The sequence below is a fragment of the Terrapene carolina genome, unplaced genomic scaffold, assembly GCF_002925995.2.
Source record: "Terrapene carolina triunguis isolate 2854851 unplaced genomic scaffold, T_m_triunguis-2.0 Scaffold42, whole genome shotgun sequence".
In the NCBI taxonomy this organism is placed as follows: Eukaryota; Metazoa; Chordata; order Testudines; family Emydidae; genus Terrapene; species Terrapene triunguis.
In genome coordinates, this window is record NW_020664393.1 from 30,280,895 (window position 1) to 30,300,714 (window position 19,820).

At 42.7% G+C, this 19,820-nt stretch overlaps 1 protein-coding gene across 1 annotated transcript in view; it reads right to left on the minus strand.

The window, feature by feature from the left end:
• The window catches only part of KCNQ5 (potassium voltage-gated channel subfamily Q member 5), a 525,002-nt gene that overhangs the window by 127,005 nt on the left and 378,177 nt on the right, over nucleotides 1-19,820 (minus strand).

Consider the following 19,820-nt stretch of genomic DNA (forward strand, 5'->3'; position numbering starts at 1 on the left):
CCCCTGCCTGAGGGCCTGAGCCCCTGAACTTACTGTTTGTTTGCTCACCCTGCCTAAGGGCCTGAGCCCTATACTACGCTTGGCTGCCCGCCCGACCTAGGCCTGGGCGTGCAAGACTGAACTGCTTCCCAGCCTCGTGTAGCGAGGCGACCTGGCTCCCAGCCGCCCCTGTGAGGGACGAGCCCCACCCCGGAACGTCTACAGTATAGTTACATCTCTTGGGGTGTGAAAAATCCACACCCATGAGATGTAGTTAAGCTGACTTAACCTCCAGTGAAGACAGCACTAGGTTGATGGAAGAATTCTTCTGTCGACCTAGCTACCCCCTCTTGGGAGGTGGATTACCTACAGCAACAGAAGAACCCCTTCCATCACTGTAGTAAGTGTCTACACTGAAGCACTACAGTGGTGCAGCTGCAGCTGTACCCTCTGTAGTGTTTTAAGTGCACCCATTGCCTTAATTAAGTTTCTCATGGTTATGGAACTGCTATGTAATAATCTAGGACTACTGAGAGGGAATGCACTCAGAGAAACCAAAGGGTGGGGGGGTCAGATGTGCAGTTCACCTGGTAATTATCACAAATATCACTTACTACTGCCCATTTATAAACTGCTTATGTTATCCTTGATAAAACAAACAAGATTCACCAACCCTTAAACAAAATTCCCTTGACCATCTATAAAATGTTTTAGTTAGCTATGATACACAGACAGATCTCACTACTGACTTTGGAAAATAATATACTTAAAGAAGTGTCCCCATTTCTTTTTTCTATAAACTATACATTATTAGTTATTTCTGGAATAAAACTACCTGGCATTTGACACCTTAGGACAGGGGTCGGCAAACTACGGCGCGGGGGCCACATCTGGCCCTCCAGATGTTTTAATCTGGCCCTAGAGCTCCCGCCAGGAAGCGGAGTCCGGGGCTTGTCCCGCTATGGCGCTCCAGCTGGGGAGTAGGGTCAGGGTCTTGCCCCACTCCGCATGGCTCCCAGAAGCAGTGGCATGTCCCCCCCTCCAGTTCCTACACATAGGGGCAGCCAGGGTGCACGCGCTGCACCCACAGCTGCCATTGGCTGGAAACCGCAGCCAATGGGAGCTGCAGGGGTGGCGCCTGCAGACAAGGCAGCACGCAGAGCCGCCTGGCCGTACCTCTGCGTAGGAGCCGGAGCGGGGACATGCCGCTGTTTCTGGGAGCTGCTTGAGGTAAGCGCTGCCCAGATCCTGCCCCCTGACCCTCTCCTGTGCCCCAGCCCTGATCCCCCTCCCGCCCTCTGAACCTCTCGGTCCCAGCCCAGAGCACCCTCCTGCACTCCCAACTCCTCATCCCCAGCCCCACCCCAGAGCCCGCACCCCCAGCCAGAGCCCTCCCACACCCCAGCCCCCAATTTTGTGAGTATTCATGGCCCGCCATACAATTTCCATACCCAGATGTGGCCCTCGGGCCAAAAGGTTTGCCCATCCCTGCCTTAGGAACACCCCTATCTACCCACAGGCATCAGTCAAAACCATCTCTGTGCTAGTGCTAAGCATCAGATTTTGCCTTGTTAAATAAAACTAAGCCAATTGCAGTCCCATTTCAAGTGCTTGAATGTCAAAAGAACCTCTGCTTTTGAGACGTGTGTCCTGAACTTCTTTTCAGACGAGAAAATTTGGTAAATTTTCTATTTAAGTGCTAGCTAACGTTATTGTGCTGATGTAGTCTCCTATAATTATTTTAAATGTACTTCCCTTTACAGGACGTTCTTCTCCATATCAGATATAATTTATTTCACCACTTTTTTATTGATTTCAACTTTCCTTTTTTTAATTAAGAAGTTTATTTCAAATATTTATGAGCTGTATAATTTTAACACTTTTGCTACTATTTCCAATTTCCAGATTAAAATCAGTGGACACAGGTAATATAATGTGTGCACTTTACTATTCAAAGTGAAGTTATAACTTGGATACGTAAGTATGATCCCTGCATCAACTTTAGGAACTAACATTTTAGAAGCAGACAAATTACATATATATATATATACACACACACACTTTTTTTTTAATAGTGGGAGATGTGAGATGTAGAGTCATAAATCTGAAAAAACAATCTGGAATAGACCCTATTAATGGGGAAAAAAATCTGAGACTTTCAATCTGCTCCTAGTTGAATACCCGATAAACATGGAAATAAATGCCAAAAATGTGCATCCATCAGTTGTATAATAGATATGCTTCTTTTATTTTTAAGTTTATTTTTTCAAATCATGACTGAGATTTTGCATCTTGATTTTGTGTTAATAGATGAATTATTTAAAGACAAATTACATACCAAACTACTATTTCTAACATATTGCTACAATTTTATTAGCATAACATTTAAATCCCAGGTAGATGCTCAGTTTCAGCTGTTATCTATATGTCTCTGAATATGTTCTCTACTGGATTTTTTATCTGAATCTCTCTAATATTTTTGTGATAATTAACAGAAATGGCATTTGATCAGTTGGTCATGCGTCATAAATCATTTATCACACAAGAAGCAGACCCCTAAGTGCCAGTGATCTTGACTCAAGTAGCAGTATACAGACACTTAACACACATACTGTATTTCTTTTGTTTCTTTGACAATTTAATTTTTACTACATTGTATTTGAATCAAGTATTTAGCCTGTGAACCAAATCATGATTTCTTGCAGCAGGCCTGAGATAAGGTTCCCCAGCTGTCATGAAAAAGATCAGAATCCCTTCCTCCCTCCTCAAATCAGGGCACAGAGCACCAGACAACCCACTTCACAGCCACCATGGTTCTGGTATCCACCCTTGTCTGTGGAGGGTGCTGCTGATACAATTGCATAGGAGTCAGATACTTCAGTGATGAATGTCCTGTAAATGCCTACATCATTTTTAGCAAGTTCTTCGCTACATAGACTGCATAGTCTGCTAGTCTGTTTTATTGATGGTATCTAGGACTGGACCTCCTATGATGAAATTTGTAAGCTTCAGCTGAGTCCAGGAATTCCCTGTTCATGACCTGTGATCCACTGTCGGTTATTACAATTCTTGGATTTCTATGATAAGCATCAATGGATTTAACATGCCGGATCATAGCTGCTGCTGTGGTACCTTTCTATGTCACTACTTATAGCAAGTTGCTAAAACAGTGCATTATCATCATGTTTTTCCAGAGCAAACACATCCGTTCTGATTTTGTCCCATGCATTATCAGATATTCTTTCCAGTCTGTATTTCTGTATTTCAACTATGTCCACAGCTGCTCTCCATTCTATCAATGTCACTGTTCTTCTCCGGCCAGAATACAATTTCTCCAGCTCCACTTTTGACTTAGTCATTCCTAGGTGCCCTTAGTGTATTCTTTACAACATTTTCCTTATCTCTGTGGGGACTACAGACCTGCCAACTCTATGAGTTTTCCCCACTGACTGGATTTTCCAACCTTCCTATGAGTCTGTGGGGAAAACCCCTCAGTTTACAGGGAACTCCCCTTCTGAGTGACTGTTTTTCACCATTATTCCACTTTGTAGAGAACTGCAACCAAAAAGTGCCCCTACACTGAGAGGCATCTCCTTTTCTCTGCATGTGACGCAGGCATCTAACTCTCTTCTTCACCTTTCTACACAAAGGGCTGGAGCACTCAGCCCTTTGATCTTGGAGCTCTTGTGCTTCCTGCCAGCCTGCAGGTTGGGAGGTGGGGGAGACAGTGAAGAATCTCTGGAGCTGCTCCCATCCCCAGGTCTGAGGTGGGGAAAGAAAAAGAACTTCCAGAGCTGCAGACAGAGCTGAGATGTGCTGGAAGGCAAGGGCAGATGTAGGGTTGGAGGTATGCAGAATGACTAATGGAGGGCAGGGCGCTGCAAAAGATGTAGGGCTGAAGGATGCAGAATTAATTGGCATGTGTGTGTTTTGGGAGGAGCTGGACCACCATCAGACACTACAGGATAGAATTTAAGTAGCTTTATGCAAATGTGAAAATATATCTAAATTTATGCAAGTTTAAAATCTATTTGCTTCCCCCCCAAGATTTTGATAGGTATGGGACTACTATTTTTGTACCATTCATGATTAGTCCTGAAATCACTGAAAGCTCCCTTTAATACTGGCAATATGCAGGTGGGAAGTGGTGATTTCTCCATCCATTACTTATCAGTTGTATTACTGCATATGGTGTGTCATCCTTAATTGTTTCCCTTTCCAATTCATCCCATATTCCCAGTGACACAGCACATGATAGCTTTTATTATGTTTACATTTACTTATACTGCATGAAGAAGTGATCTAGAATATGTGAGAAATGCAACGTATGCTCTTCACAATGCAATGCAATGATAAGATGATGTCCATAAGACCAAGATCATATTAGTAGATTCCAAGGCCAGAAGGGATCATTGTGATATCATAATTTTCTTCTTTCCAAAGTAATCTCTGTATCCTGCTTGGGACTCCTCCAAGTCCTTTCCTTATGTAGTAAAAAATCAGTAGTTTATGTGTTTCAGCTTTGAAATTATGACCATAAAGAAAATCATGGTGTTTTGTACAGCCATATATGCAAGGCTGAGCTTTCTTTTATTATTTGTTTACACATTTTTTTTTTTTTTTTGCTGCAGTCAAAGCACTGAAGTCATATACTACAGGCAGACAATCAGCCCCATGTGTCTGTAGCAATACAGCTCCCAACCTTCCTTTTGACGCATTTATGGAGAGTCTGATCTCTTTTACTGTGTCCAAAAGAAACAAGGCACTGATGCCAAGGCCTGTACATGCTTCAAATCCTTTAAATTTCTTTCATGCTCTGGCATCCACGTCCATTCTGTATCTTTGTGAAGAAGTTTACTTAGGCTAATTGTTTGAGTTGCACAGATAGGTCTGAATAAATGGACACAACCCGATATGCTTGCAATCTTTTTTTCTTAATCTTTGGGTCTCAGCATGTTTGGAATTGCCTGGATCTTAGAAATATCAGACATATTCACTTTGTGGTTAAGTTCTCTCCTAGCTAGGTGATTTCATTTGTTTTGAAAATGACATTTGCCTTGTTCAGTTTTAAGTTTTTATTCTTCCAGTTCTCTCTGCAATCATTCCTCATGTATATTAGCAGTGCTGCCCTAGACCAGGGTTTCCCAACCTGTGGGTCAGGACCCAAAATTGGGTCACCAGAATGTTTCAAAGGGTCACGTGGCAGCTCCTGTCCCATGGGGCTCATTGGGCTCGCCTCTCTGCTTCAGGCACTGTAATCTCTGGGGCCCCAGCAGCACTCAGGTTTGTCCCAACTGTAATGATGACGGGAGTCCAAGTAGGCCAAATTTGAATGCGTGGTACTGCAACCTCATGAGCCAGGACAGAACTCCACTTACACAAATTTGGTCCAGCTGGGGGTCGAGGCCAAACATGAGCAGCTCTGCAACCCTGGAGGTTGCAGTGCCTGGAGCTGAGAGCCAAGCTCAGCCAGCCCCATAGCTCAGGAGCTGCCACCGTGGGGTGAGTGCTGGGCAGGACCCCTCCCTCCCAGGGAGGCGAGACCTGACCAAAACCATCCCAGACTATTTATTTGGTTATGACAGGCCATAAACATTTACAAATGGGTCCTGAGCCCAAAATGGTTGAGAACCACTGCCCTAGACTATCATATTATCAACGTTCATCTTGACTCCTGTGAGACCTTCTAGCATCTGGGAGTCGGGACACTGTCCACTGAAATACTTCCAGTGCCAAACATATTCAGAAAGGCGCACTCAAGAAAGCAGTATTTGTCAAACAGTAAATTTAAAGAGCAAGTATTGGAGCTCTCTCTATGCAAACTGCCAAAACACTGCTGATACATCTAGTTTGTTGAAGAATTTAGCTCCTGTAATCTCAAACACTTTTGTTACTTGTTGGCAAGAAGAAATGTTCCTTGGATATTTTTGTTCAACTCTTTGGGGTCAGTGAAAAGTCTGACTGCCTGTAGCGGGGTGGTCACCCGCTCCTGCCTTAAAAGGCTTCAATCAGCCCTGGGAGAGGGCTGAGGATGCGAGAGGGCTGCTGCTAGGAAAAGCAGCAAGCCTCGACTGATTGGGGAACCAACCACAGATGCAGCCATGCCCCAGTCTGGGCCCAGCTGGCCCTTATAAGAGGGCAGTGGGGCAGGAGCATACAGAGTCTCTCTCTAGATGTGGAGAGGGATGTGCCTGGCTGCTAGGAGCTAAGTATGGTACCGAGACTGGAGCAGGGCTGGGGGAAGGCCAGAGGAGCTGGGGAGCTCTGGCATAGAAACCCCCCAGGCTGCAGGCCTTGTTAAAGGCCAAAGAAAGGTACTGGGGTTGCAGAGGGCAGCCCAAGGTAGGCAGAGGCAGCAGGTCCAAACCCCCCTTGCCGGTGATGAGTGGCACTTACACTCCAGTCTGGCCCAGGGAACGGGGGCTAGGTGATGACTGGCAGTGGCCATAGACTGAGGCTAGGCGGGGATAGAGGGTGGGGATTCCCCGGGGAGGGGAGACCCAGATCTGTGGGGGTACTGCCAGGGGGCAGCACCCCAGCCTGAAAGGGGCATTGGGGTCCAGGAGGGACTCGGGCCCAGCGGCATGCGGGACACCGGCCTGCAGAGGGCGCTCCGGAGCTGGAAATGCTAATTCCCTGGATGACCAGCAGGAGGTGCCGCACCGGTGAGTCCCGCCCCGTGACATCGCCCCTTTTTTTCGCTACAACAACTAAGGAATGAAGCCAGTCTATTGGGTCTTCTACTCTATGAATGATGCCATCTGCTATCATGTTTTGCAGCTATCATCTCTTTTTCAAGGCTTACGGAATACTATGAGTAGGGCCCTACCAAATTCATGGTCCATTTTGGTCAATTTCACGGTCATAGGATTTTAAATATTGTAAATTTCATTATTTCAGCTATTTAAATCTGAAATTTCATGGTGGTGTAATTGTAGGGATCCTGACCCAAAAAGGAGTTGTTGGGGGAGGGGGTCGCAAGTTCATTGGAGGGGTCTTGTGGGACTGCTACCCATACTTCAGAGCTGGGCAGCTGGAGAGCCATGGCTGCTGGCAGGGAGCCTAGCTCTGAAGGCAGAGCCACCGCCAGCAGCAGCTCAGATGTAAGGATGGCATGGTATGGTATTGCCACCCTTATTCCTGTGCTGATGCTGGTGAGACGCTGCCTTCAGAACCGGGGGCCTGGCCAACAGCCACCACTCTCCAGCTGCCCAGCTCTGAAGTCAGCACAGAAGTAAGGGTGGCAATACCATGACCCCCGTAAAATAACCTTGTGACCCCCCTGCTTGCAACTCCCTTTTGGGTCAGGATCCCCAATGTGAGAAACGCTGGTCTCTCCTGTGAAATCTGTATAGTATAGGGTAAAAGTACACAAAAGACCAGATTTCACAGTCAGTGACATGTTTTTCATGGCCATGAATTTGGTAGGGCCCTAACTATAAGTGTCATGTAAAATGGACTTTGCATCCCCCACCCCCAAATGTATAAACATCCATGTCATATGATCATATTTTTATATAGATCAGATAATTCATGTTTAGTTCAGGTTTGATACCATTATTCTGACACTCTATGGCATACACCCTTTTAATAAGGTCAGGGTATTTTGTGTGTGATTTGTGTCCCTCAATGTGCTATATCATAACTTCTTGGTTGGCTGTTTTACCTCTGCACCTGAGTAACAGTTCACATTTTCTCTCAAGACTGGAATTTGTTTCTCATTACATGATTTTAGTCTGATCCACTGAGCTTTATAATCTCTTTGGATTGCTGTATTTCAGACACGTATGGCCTTGTCTATTTTGTATGACACATATACAGGTCATTTATGCATATTTTTATTAGCCATCCTTTTGGATTTACAGCTTATTTTTTATTGATTTCACCACATTCTGTCTGTAACAATCTGTGTGTTTTCATGGTTTGCCTGTATATCTTTGCTATGTGGCTGGGCTTATTTCTGTTTCTGCATGTTGTCCGGATGCTGGACTTTTTCTGTGCTCATACTAAGCTTTCATATAACTTATGTTTTGCCTTATTTGACATGTTTTTTTCCCTTTGCTATTTTATTTTCTGTAGTCTTTTTTCTCACTGGCCAGAGGTCTGGAAGCTCTGGGTCCTTGGGTCAGGAACCTCTGGGTCCTTGACCCTGGGACAGTCCTCATCGCGGGACTGCTTCAGAGCTGCGACTGAAATTTACATTCTCGTCAGTCTCACAAGAATGTCAATTTCACTCAGCAGCTGCCAGTCCTGGGGAGCAAATTTTCTTTCAGAAACACAATGCTGATGTGTGTTAGTGTTTCTGAAATGAAGGGTTTTTTAAGAATCCCTGGTTCATGAGAAAATTTGGGTTTGTTCCAAATTGGAATGAACCCAAATTTCAAAGTGTTTGTAAGAAATGTCTGTATTTTGAAATTTGGGTTTGTTCTGATTTGGCACAAACCCAAAATTTCTTACAAAGTAGAAATCCTGAGTTTTGGCCAGCTTTACTTAAAAGGGATTTTTTTAAATTGTTAGTTTTAAAAGGTGACACCCCCTTACCCTCCAAGGAAATATTTATATCCAAGGTGGAACCCTTATATTTCTACCTCTGCCACCTGATTCTGTCCCTTTACATTACCACCTTAAATCCTCATATTATGGCCACCATCTGTCTGGACAAAGAAGGATAAATCTTCCCTCAAAACCACTCCTTGATCGGCTGGAACATTTTCTGTTGTGTAACACGTGACAGCCCCTTCATTCTCAGGGACATGCATCTTGCCCACACAGCACTCCTACTCCTTCCTGATTTGTGAAGAAAGTGTTTAGGAGTGTGACCAAGAATCGTATTCAGGACTCCAACTTTTTACTTTGTGTGTGAATAACACCACCAAGTCCAAGTCAATACTGTGTTCTGTTTCTATCATCTATTTATTGTCAAATGGTTGATTCCAACAGTACAAATAATGTCACCTGGCTTATCTTGGACTTGGTGGCGTTCCGCCAAGGGTTCCGCCTTAGATATAAATATTTCCTTGGAGGGTAAGGGGGTGTCACCTTTTAAAACTAAAATTTAAAAAAAATCCCTTTTAAGTAGATCCAGTGGGCACAAGTGGAATAATTTCATGGATGATGTGTGATCCCACAGGCAGTAAAATGTGACATCCTCAGTGATCCTGACATTATACAATACACAGAGATTTCTCACAGAAGAAGAATTACAGATAGATCTCACTGCCTGGGAAATGCTCTAACTGTAGCCCCAGATTTCTCTTTTGCTTTTTACAGAAATTGTTCCTGAAATTTTATGGCATTTTAGGGGCCCTTTTCATATCTATGTTGTACCCTGATCACTTATAGTAGGTGGAAATTTACTCTGTATTGCTCATAGAACATAAGTGAGACTGCCATTTAGTCACACAGAAATCTCTAATTACACATGTACAATACAACTACATTAAATTTCCTATTTACAAAAGAAAAATGTTCTTATTCAGATGTAGATATTTTTCTTTTTCAGCCCTCTTTTTACAAATGCTATTTATGTTGAATGGAGACGTGAAAGAAAAGAAAGGACAAAGTCTACCAAAGAGAAAGGTATCATTATTGACAATGTAATGAATTCCATTTAGTAACAGACCAATACTTTTGTTACGATTTCTTTTGTTCTTTGATATGTTTTAAAAATTTATTCTTATTATCCTTAACCTTATTGGCCATAGATTTTTTTTTTAACTGGTACCTTTAGCTCCCCTTATCAACTGAGTTTCTTTAATGATAATTTATAGTCACTGCCATCTGATGATTCCCGGGTATCCAGGACTGTAAGTCCTCTTGTTACCCCTGCCTCCAGTGAGAGGGAGTCTTGCCCGTGATGGGTGTTAGCAGCTTTTCAGCCACTCGAGCACTCTCCTCTGCGTTATGCCTGCCTTGTCTTTGCCTTGCAGATTAAAAAGAGGTGCACCCCAACAGTCCCCAAGTCCCTTTGAAGCATTCCCTGTGATATTCAGCCCCTGACACTGGCTACTCACCGAAATCTCAGATCCTCTGCTCCCAAAGGAACAAGGTACCCCAGTTTACCAGTTTTACCTTAAATTCCTGCTCTTGTAAAACGCACAGCACTTATGAGCACTTATAACAACACAAAAGGTTTATTTAAGAAAAAACAGAGGTTCCAACTAGAAACAAGCAAGAGTGATGGAAACAAATGGTTACAATACAAAATAAAATCATAAAATGTAACTAGGGCCTACACTTATTGATAGTTACCAATAAAGTAGGTTCCCCCCTTCCATCCCAAAGTTCAGCCTGTTGTAGAGCTGGCTGGCTTCACAGGAGCCTGGTTCTCCAATTATTCATGAAACACTCCCACCCAGCAAGATATCTCCTGAGTGAAATGGATGCAGAGTGTCTTTCTCCACCCTGTGATAAACTGAATCAGTCTTTTGTCTTTATTCACAGACAGAGTGATCTCCTGCCCTTTGTAATTTTCCTTTTTACCTCCAAGTGGTTTCAATTGCTTGCAGTTGTCTTTGATGGTTTTCTATTGAGTGTTCTGGGATGGGACCAGGGTAGCCAATTGAACCTTGCACTACATCACCAGCTAACCAGGGAGGGGCAACAGCTCCCTCCCGCTTGAATGGGCCATCACTGAGACATATGATTCCCTGGTGACCAATTTCTACTCCAAGACCATAAGGCACAGTTTTCAACATAGTTACATTATTTCTTAAATATTACCTGTACACATCTTGTAATGATTATGAGTAGGACTCTGTGTCTGTCACAGAGGTCGCAGAAGCCACAGATTCCGCGACTTTCCATGACCTCTGTGACTTGTACAGTGGCCAAGGTGATGACCCCAGGGCCGCCCAAGCTGCTCAGGTGGCCCTGGGGACTTCTCGAGCAGTGGCTAATGCAGCTGACCCTGGGGACTGCCTGAGCAGCGGTCCCAGGGCAGCTGGAGCAGCCGTTGTTCGGTTGCCCCCAGTAGCTGGTGCCACTGGCCTCAGGGTGCAGCCCCCACCCTAAGCTGCAGGCCCCCTGGGGTGTGGCCGCCCCCGACCAGCGGGCCCCCCAGGGCACCCCTGCCAACAGCGTTCCCGCCAGCTCCCCCCAGCAGTACTGCTCTCCCCCTACAATTTAGTTAGTGGTATTTATGGTATAAGTCATGGACAGGTCATGCACCATGAATTTTTGTTTATTGCCCGTGTCCATGACTAAATCATAGCCTTAATTATGAGTATTGATAAGTTACAAGCTTTCAGTAGAGACCTCACATGCTACACTTTATGGAAAATATCATGAAAGCAGTGTATTAAATGTGGTGAGTTTGTCAGGTCTGAGACAGCAGTTGCTTGTAAAGAACAATGAGACCCCTTTGCCAACTGGCATCAATGATGTCGCACCATCAACCTCCCCTTCTTTCTATTTTCTATATATGGATTTATTTTATTATTATTAATTAATTGATGATTTTGCATCCCTTGTTAACCAGGTTGATAGTTTTTTCCCCAAAGCAGCCTTTTTATCATGACTGAGGAACTGTGGCTTTTGGGGCATCTATTAGAGAACTCCAAATTTTCAATTACACTTCTCTGTTAAATTTTTTTCTCTACTCTACATTGCTTCTAATTTTTAGTTTGGAGGAATTGGCCCTTTTAAGTCTATATTAATAATGGGGCCTGTATTCTATTTGCATACAATGGCCGTAATGAAATCAGGATTAAAGCTTGTTGAAAATTTTCGGATGGAACATTTTTTTGCACTGGGAAAATGCGAATTTGCTGAAATCTAAACATTTCATAAGTGTGTTGATTTCCTCAATATTTTTGACAAAAAGTTATCAAAACGCTTCATTTCAATAATGTTGAAGTGTTTTATTTTGGCTGGCATATTATAAAGTTAAATGAAGTGCTCTGACCTTATCAAAACAAAATATGTTGATAAGGTCCTTTTGATATTTCTAAAACATTTTTTCAGAAATGTTGTTTTGTGGGCAATTTTGAATCTTCAACTTTTCACTCTAATTTGGGACAAAAGCAAATATTGGAATCTGTGTTCTGCAGGAAATTGTGAATTTCAACCAGTTTATGTCATCCTTGTTTGTATACAGACGACTAATTTTTAGTCCAGGGATCAGTTTCATCTTTATCTGACAGAAGCAGGTTTAATATTTAATTACCCTATGTTCTGTACAATACCTTTCCTGTTAGAAAGTCCAAGGACATTTTACTAGTCACAACATGTGATCTCAAATGTATGTTCCGCAGGATGAAGACTTCCATGATAATTCATGTTTTCTTTCTGCACATTATAGATACTAACAGAGCCACTCGTCCTGATTTCTAGGCAGATTTGGTGGCCTGTAACAAACCCCATCTTGTACTTTATCAGTTAGCACATTGATCTATAACCATTCAAGATCCGTTGCTTCTGAGCTGGCAATAAATCTAAAACAGGTAATGGTATCTTTCGTATGTAATACCTTCCTTTTCCCCTTTTACCCACTCTTCCATCTTAAATAGTTTGTAGTCAGTGCTTCTACTATTACTTAATCAATGCTCATCCTTTTTGTACTTTCCCATGATAGACAAACAACCTCTACTAGCATCTAATAGCATGAGCCACAATATCAGAAGCATTTACTTGGCTTTCCTTTAGGACTGACATAAAGTGACCTTGGTCTGAGAAGAAGGTGGCCTCAAACACAACCTGTATCTGTCAGCTTCCCTTTCATCTCTTGTGGAGCTATTTCTGCCTGGAGAATTTGTGTATAGGACACAAAATCATTTTCTTAGGCCCTGATCTTACAAACACATAAGCACATGTGCATCCCCACTAAAATTAATGGGACTACTCACATTTGCAAAGTTATACACATACATAAATCTTTGAAGGACTGTGGTCTTAATTTGGAACTCTAATTCTAACATTGTATGATGTATAAATATACCTCATTTGTGATAAATGCAAAATACAGACACCACTAGAAACAGATTCAAATTAATTTCTTATACAGATCCATCTGGAAAATCCAGATGGATATCACTGTAAGGTAAGGTATGACAAACAATGCAAAAGACAGGCCTGAGCTAGCATTTCTTGTACTGTAACTCTGAACTAAATTGATAGGAATTTTAAATGTGGAAGGAGGCTTGTGATGTGCTATATATAAAAATCTACCAAATATCCAACTAAACAGAGTTAGTAAAAACAAACTTGGAAAAATTACCTACATTCCTCTTTAACAGATGTACTATTTCTGGACATCATTTCAGCCTTGCTAAAGTCAGAAGACTTTTTTACCTCACTAATAGGCATTATCAGGCTCTCTGCTGAGGGGTAGTTAAGTAAAGTAATTTCAGGTTAGTGCAAGAGCCCAAACACAAGACTCCTGGCTCTCCTGCCCATCTTTATCTTTGCCCTGTGGAATGATGCTTGTCTTTGTGAACGTGCAAGAATGGGGAATTTTTTTTAGCCTTATGCTTAGCATTTGATCTTCATTTAAAACTTCCTGTACACAAGTCAGACTGCAAGCACTTCTAGACAGGGACTGTAGATGTCGTCTTTAGGCTTAGCCCTAAATATGGGGCAGCCCATCATTGTGCCACCCCAGAAGGAACACTGAGTAGGGATTATGACTCCAGCTCACAATTCCTCCCCTCCTCAGCTCTTACTTTAGTGGAGTAAATACCTACTCTTCAGAACTACAATAAGTGAACTTCTCCATTTGTGCCTATCCCACTCCAGTGACAGGAGTGTAATGAGGGTTGCACCCTGGCTCTCTGCTGTGAAGGACTGTGGATCTCAAGCCAGGTCCCCAGGCAGTCCTCAAAGAGAAGCTACCAGCTCGCTGGCAGCAGCAGAGAGTTTGAGCTGTTTTACCCTAGCTCACCAGAGGCACCGCCCACTATTGGAGGAGATATCCAGCCTCTTTGATTGGCTCCAACTTACTATTAAGCCAGAAGGAGGCACCGGAACTTGTATGAGCAACTAGTTAATATCCTGGGCTGGTTACTACATTGGACCCTGACTTTCCACCCAACTCCTGAGCCCTGTCTTGTCCCAGACCTCTGTCTTGTTTCTAGTTCCTGCCCATCTGCCTTGCTCCAGATCCCTGCTTCTGTACCCACACCCGTGGCTACTGACTCTGGCTCAGACCAGACTCTGTCTCTGGCTTTGAACCCTAGCTCTGGTTCCTGGTTTCCAACTCCTGCTCTGACCATCACTGCCCTGACCACTAGATTTGACTGCCTACATCACAATCCACAACATCTGCCTCCTTTTGCCCACTGGCTCTCAGAGGGAGGGCTGTGAAAGGGCAGAAGCTACATTCTACAGGGGACTAACAGCTGTGATCTATGTAGCAGTACTGTGCCCATTCAGGGAGGCAGAATGAGGCCCTGGTATGGCCACATTAGGGCTAGAGATGATTTTGCCTTATATAACAACAACAAAAGAATCAAACAATATGTACATATAGAATGAAAACACTAATACAAGATGATTTATTTTATCATGCAAAGGAAATGTAATGGAAGTTAAGAGTTTAATATTCAGATTAAATATCACATTATGGTTTAATAATGGTTTTGCGTTGGTGTATTAGTTATATACTACAGGTCACAGAAAGAAGATAAGTACAAGTAATGAATTCTATACTATAGCAAATGATATTTCATCCAGAGGTGCACTCAGTGCAGTGGTCCTGTATATATTTTTGGGCGTAGATACAGATTTACAATTTTTGCAACATTATTTTTCACTAAAACTTCTAAAAAATATTTTTGTTGCTCTGATTGCTCAGTCCCTTTCGTTGACATGAATGGGGCTACTTTTGTAGGAAGGTGCTAATGAAAGTGACTAAGTAGAGCTGAGTGCAAATTGGAATATCCATTGCATGAGAAATTTTGATATTTCAACATTTGTTTTTGTCCAGAATTTGGATAAGAGTTGAAATATTGAAATTTTTGGCAGAATGAAACGTTACAAAATTTTGATGTAGAAGTTATTAAACATTTCATTATGACATCTTCAATCAAAACATTTTATAGATTCATAGATTCATAGATTCTAGGACTGGAAGGGACCTCGAGAGGTCATCGAGTCCAGTCCCCTGCCCACATGGCAGGACCAAATACTGTCTAGACCATCCATTTTGATATTCTGGAATAGAAATATTTCATTTTGGTTTGTTGAACTAACCCAAAACATTTAGTTTCAGGTAAGTTAAACATTAAATTGCATTTCCTGATAATGCACATTGCCTCATAGGTAGTAGTAGTTCAGATGCCTGATGCCCCCGTTGTCCCCTAGGGGTTGGCCTCCCAGGATGCCCCCACAGCTTTGTGACTCCCATGATGCACCACACTGCTCAATTAGAGGGGAGACTGCATTGTATCATGGGAGATGTAGTCCAGCTTTAAAGTGGAAACTTCATTTTCTGCTGAAAAGTCATTCACACAGAAAATCGACCGCTGGCTCTACAAATACCGGTGACAAAATCTTGCTGTGTGTTGTAAGATTTCTTAAAATATATAGAGTTTGGTCATGAGAGAGAACAATTCCGTGCCAGATTTATCTTCTTGGCTAGCTTCCCCAAAAGATTTGACTTTTGCCTTCCCATGCTCAGTTTTACTTCTTCAACTTTTACTATTTGATACAGTGCCAGTAGTTGTTGTGGTTGTAGGAGACTAGTAATACACCAAGGATTATTTTTCTGCTGTGTTGGTTGGATTCTTAAATTGCTTGTGGCTTTTTTGATGTTGGAGGAGAATTTATTCTACTGTCTGTGTGGAATACATCAGTAGTCAGATCCAAGTGCCATAAACTGTGTGCAGAGAAGAGATTAAAGGATAATTGTGATAAGTAGGTATAAGGAGATGTCTGATGCTTTCTTTCCCTTTGTTTAGGCTTATTATTTCCAGAAAGTTAAGTAAATAGAGCAGTTTGGGGAGACTTGTTTATTTTAGATTTTCAATTCTCTTGAAAAGTTTTTGAAGCTTGATGTCAGTGGAGATGTTTTAAATCTTCAGCCCACCCAACCCAGCTGCTGCTTTCAGGAGTCCCAAATTAAGAGAGAGAGTGTGTGTGTGTGTAAATGTATATAGCAATGCTCTTCTTGCTATTTCTTGTCTGTGACAGATGTCAACTTGCTCCTACCTCTGCCTAGCAGATAGTCATACCATCCCAGCCATGTAGGAGGAGTGGGAAAGAAGACAAGCCCCTCAGCATCTCTGGCCCTTGTAGTGAGGAGGTGGAGACTAGGGGCTTGTCTACAGTACCAAGTTTTGTTGACAAAACTTATGTCGACACCCAAAAGTTGACAAAACAAAAATTGCTAAAGGGTGTTCACACTTGCTCCCTCTGTCAACAGATCATATCATGTCATCGACAGGGTGAGCAATGCACTGTGGGTAGGTATCGCTGCGCATCTTGGGATTCTCTCAGAGTTCTCCCACAGCCCCCTCAGCTGCCCAGAGCATTATCATGAGCAGCTCTGTGAGCTCTCTATGCGGAGGAATGGCAAAGCAGCACAGCGGTTTGTCCCCCTCCCCCTGCAGCAGCCGTCTGCCTCCTGCTGTGTTCCTAGTGCAGGGGAACAGGAGAATTCCAATGATTTGCTCTTTGTTTGTTCCCCAAAAGGAGCAGCACACAAATACTTCCCGGAGCTTTGAAAGGGGGGGGGGGGCACATGCCTGCAGGGCAGCAGAGATCACAACACTGAGCAGAGCAATCAGGGCAGGGATTGTGGGATACTGGCGGAAGCCAGTTCTGTGGACAAAATAATCAGCAGTGTCTACACTGGCTCTTTGTCGACAATAAAGGGAGGGGAAAAGACACAAGTCTCTCGAAGGGGTGGAAGTTTTTTGTTACCAAACCTGGGCGTTTTTCGCGACAAAAGTCCCATTGTAGTGTGTACGCTCTTGCTGTTTTGTCGCCAAAAGGCAGTTTTTGGCAACAAAACTTGCCAGTGTAGACAAGCCCTAGATTACCTACATTTACCTCGTCTCTTTCACCTTGCTAATAGCAGCTAAAATAAAGTTTAAAAAAAAAAAGAGTGCCAGTGCAAGGCAAAATAAGGCAAAAAACATAGATATGAATGTGAGGAACATTATTGCTTTTGTTTTATGGTAGCAAATTAGGATGGCTCTTCAGTACCATCTGGAATAAGTCCATGAAGCAGTTTGTTCATGGAATTCCAGCAGGCAGCTTCACAGAGTGTTGTGGTTATTAGACAAGAAATATGTGATGCTGTATCTCTTCAGTATGAAATAAACAGTTCTTTGATATTTAATATAACTGTCTGTGGTAAATTGTGTAAGCAGAACATTTGCAAGAACCGTGTGAATCATTACATGTAAAGGGGCTGTGAGAATTGGTGGCACTAAACACTGCAATCAGTGAATTTACGTAGTCAAAATGATTGCTGAAACATTAGTGTTGAGTTGTATTATTTTTATGTCATTGCAAACTTTAACTAACGAGTCAGCAAATGAAGGAAAGAACATGTGGTCCAGCAAACAGGAATGAACCAATTTAAGTTTCAGTTTGCTCCTGGACCTTATACATTCTCCATGAGAGAGCCACAGCAGGAACTGTAAAAATTTCTTATCACAGGCCCTGTTCTTGCTACAAACACATAGGGATATTCTATAGAAATGTTGGCTCAGACTACTACAACTAGTATTAATGCCTCACAGATTATCCACCCACTTCTATTAAGATCATCACTGTAATATACAGCTGTCATAATTTCTACATTCTGAATTGTTCAGGATCATACGAGAGACAGAGAAACTCTAAAATCCAAACACTAGAAGGGGTTGCAGGGTTGGACAGTTACACACAGTAGTCCAAATCAGTGAAGCTGTGATGATTTACACCAGTGAGGATCTGGCCTATATGCTTAAAGCTTATGTACAGATCTCAGTGGACCTAAACAGATCACTGAGAGTAAATGTAGGACCCCAAAAGGGTGTTTTACAGTGACATTTCAGGGTGAACTCATTGCAGACAGAGACTGACTTAAGCAGGGATCGGCAACCTTTGGCCCACGGCCTGCCAGGGTAAGCACCCTGGCGGGCTGGGCCGGTTTGTTTACCTGCCGCGTCCGCAGGTTCGGCCGATCGCGGCTCCCACTGGCTGCGGTTCACTGCTCCAGGCCAATGGGGGCGGCGGGAAGCGGCAGCCAGCACCTCCCTTGACCCGCGCCGCTTCCCGCAGCCCCCATTGGCCTGGAGCGGTGAACCACGGCCAGTGGGAGCTGTAATCGGCCGAACCTGTGGACGTGGCAGGTAAACAAAGCGGCCTGGCCTGCCAGGGTGCTTACCCTGGTGGGCCACGGGCCAAGGGTTGCTGATCCCTGGTTTTTAAGAGTAGTTGAATAGTTACATTAACAAAATCAATTATAGGATGCCCAAACAAACTCATTACAAAGGTGTTGCTCAAATCAGTAAATAAGGGAACAGGATCTGAATGCTATCTGAAATCACTAAAGTAACTGCATTGGAAATTACAATGCATCAATTAGCCTGCCCAGTCCTTAACTACTTAGGAATTGTTATGATGAGAATCAGTAATGAGCACATACAGTGATTGCCATCAAAAAGTCGACATTCGTCAATAGTCGCTATGCAGTGGAGCCTACCTAACATGCTGCAGTTTGTGTTCTTGGAATACAAAATATCCATGGTAACTCTGTGATGTCTGGTGACTTTTTAAATTAACACCATTGTACCCCCATTGGCTATCATTGGCTCAGCACGAAGGGTTTAGAGGCCAGAAGGGAACATTGTGATAACCTAGTTTGACCTCCTGTATAACACAGGCCATATAACTTTCTCAAAATGATGCTTGTTTAAGATAGAGCATATCTTTTAGAAAAATATCCTATCTTGATTTAAAAATTGCCAGTTATGGAGAATCCTCCACTACCCTTGGTAAGTTGTTCCAATAGTTAATTACCCTCACTGTGAAAAATGTGTACCTTATTTCCAGTCAGAATTTGTCTAGCATCCGCTTCCAGCCATTGAATCTTGTTATATATTTAACTTTTAGTTTGAAGAGCACTTTATGGATTATATGCTCTCCCTGTAGGTTCTTACAGACTGTGATCAAGTCATCCCCTTAACCCTCTCCTTGTTAAATGAAATAGATTTTGCTCTGTGAGTCTGTTTTCTAATCCTTTCATCATTCCTGTGGCTCTTCTTTGAACCCTCTCCAGTTTTATCAATATTCTTCGTGAACTGTGGACACCAGAACTGAACCCAACATTCCAGCAGCGGTCACACTAGTGCCAAATACAGAGATAAAATAACCTCTCTACAGAGTCACCTCTTTATGAATCCGTTACACATATTTGACCTTTTGGCCACAGCATTGCACTGGGAGCTCATGTTCAGCTGATTATCCACCATCACCCCCAAATCTTTTTCAAAATCATTGCGTTCCAGGATAGAGTCTCCCATCTTGTAAGTATGGCCTACATTCTTTGTCCCTAGATGTATAAGTTTACATTTGGACATATTAAAACATTATTTGCTTGCACCAGTTTACCAATCATAATAATGTTAAGCAGTTTTCTAGATTAGATTCACTATACTTAAATCACAAGGAAAAGGAAACGAGGAAAATACAATAGAAAAACACTTAATGAGAAAGTCATGAAACTACCCTACTCTACAGAAAAATTGCCATTAAAAAGTCAGTATTTACCAACAGTTAATACATTGGTTAACACACTGGTAGCTAAAATACCCAAATTATTTCCTGTTTTAAGTATAAAGAAAGATTGTAGTAGCTCAGTATCTCTTGTCACAAACTGACTTTAAGTGACAACAGCAGTATCAAAGGTC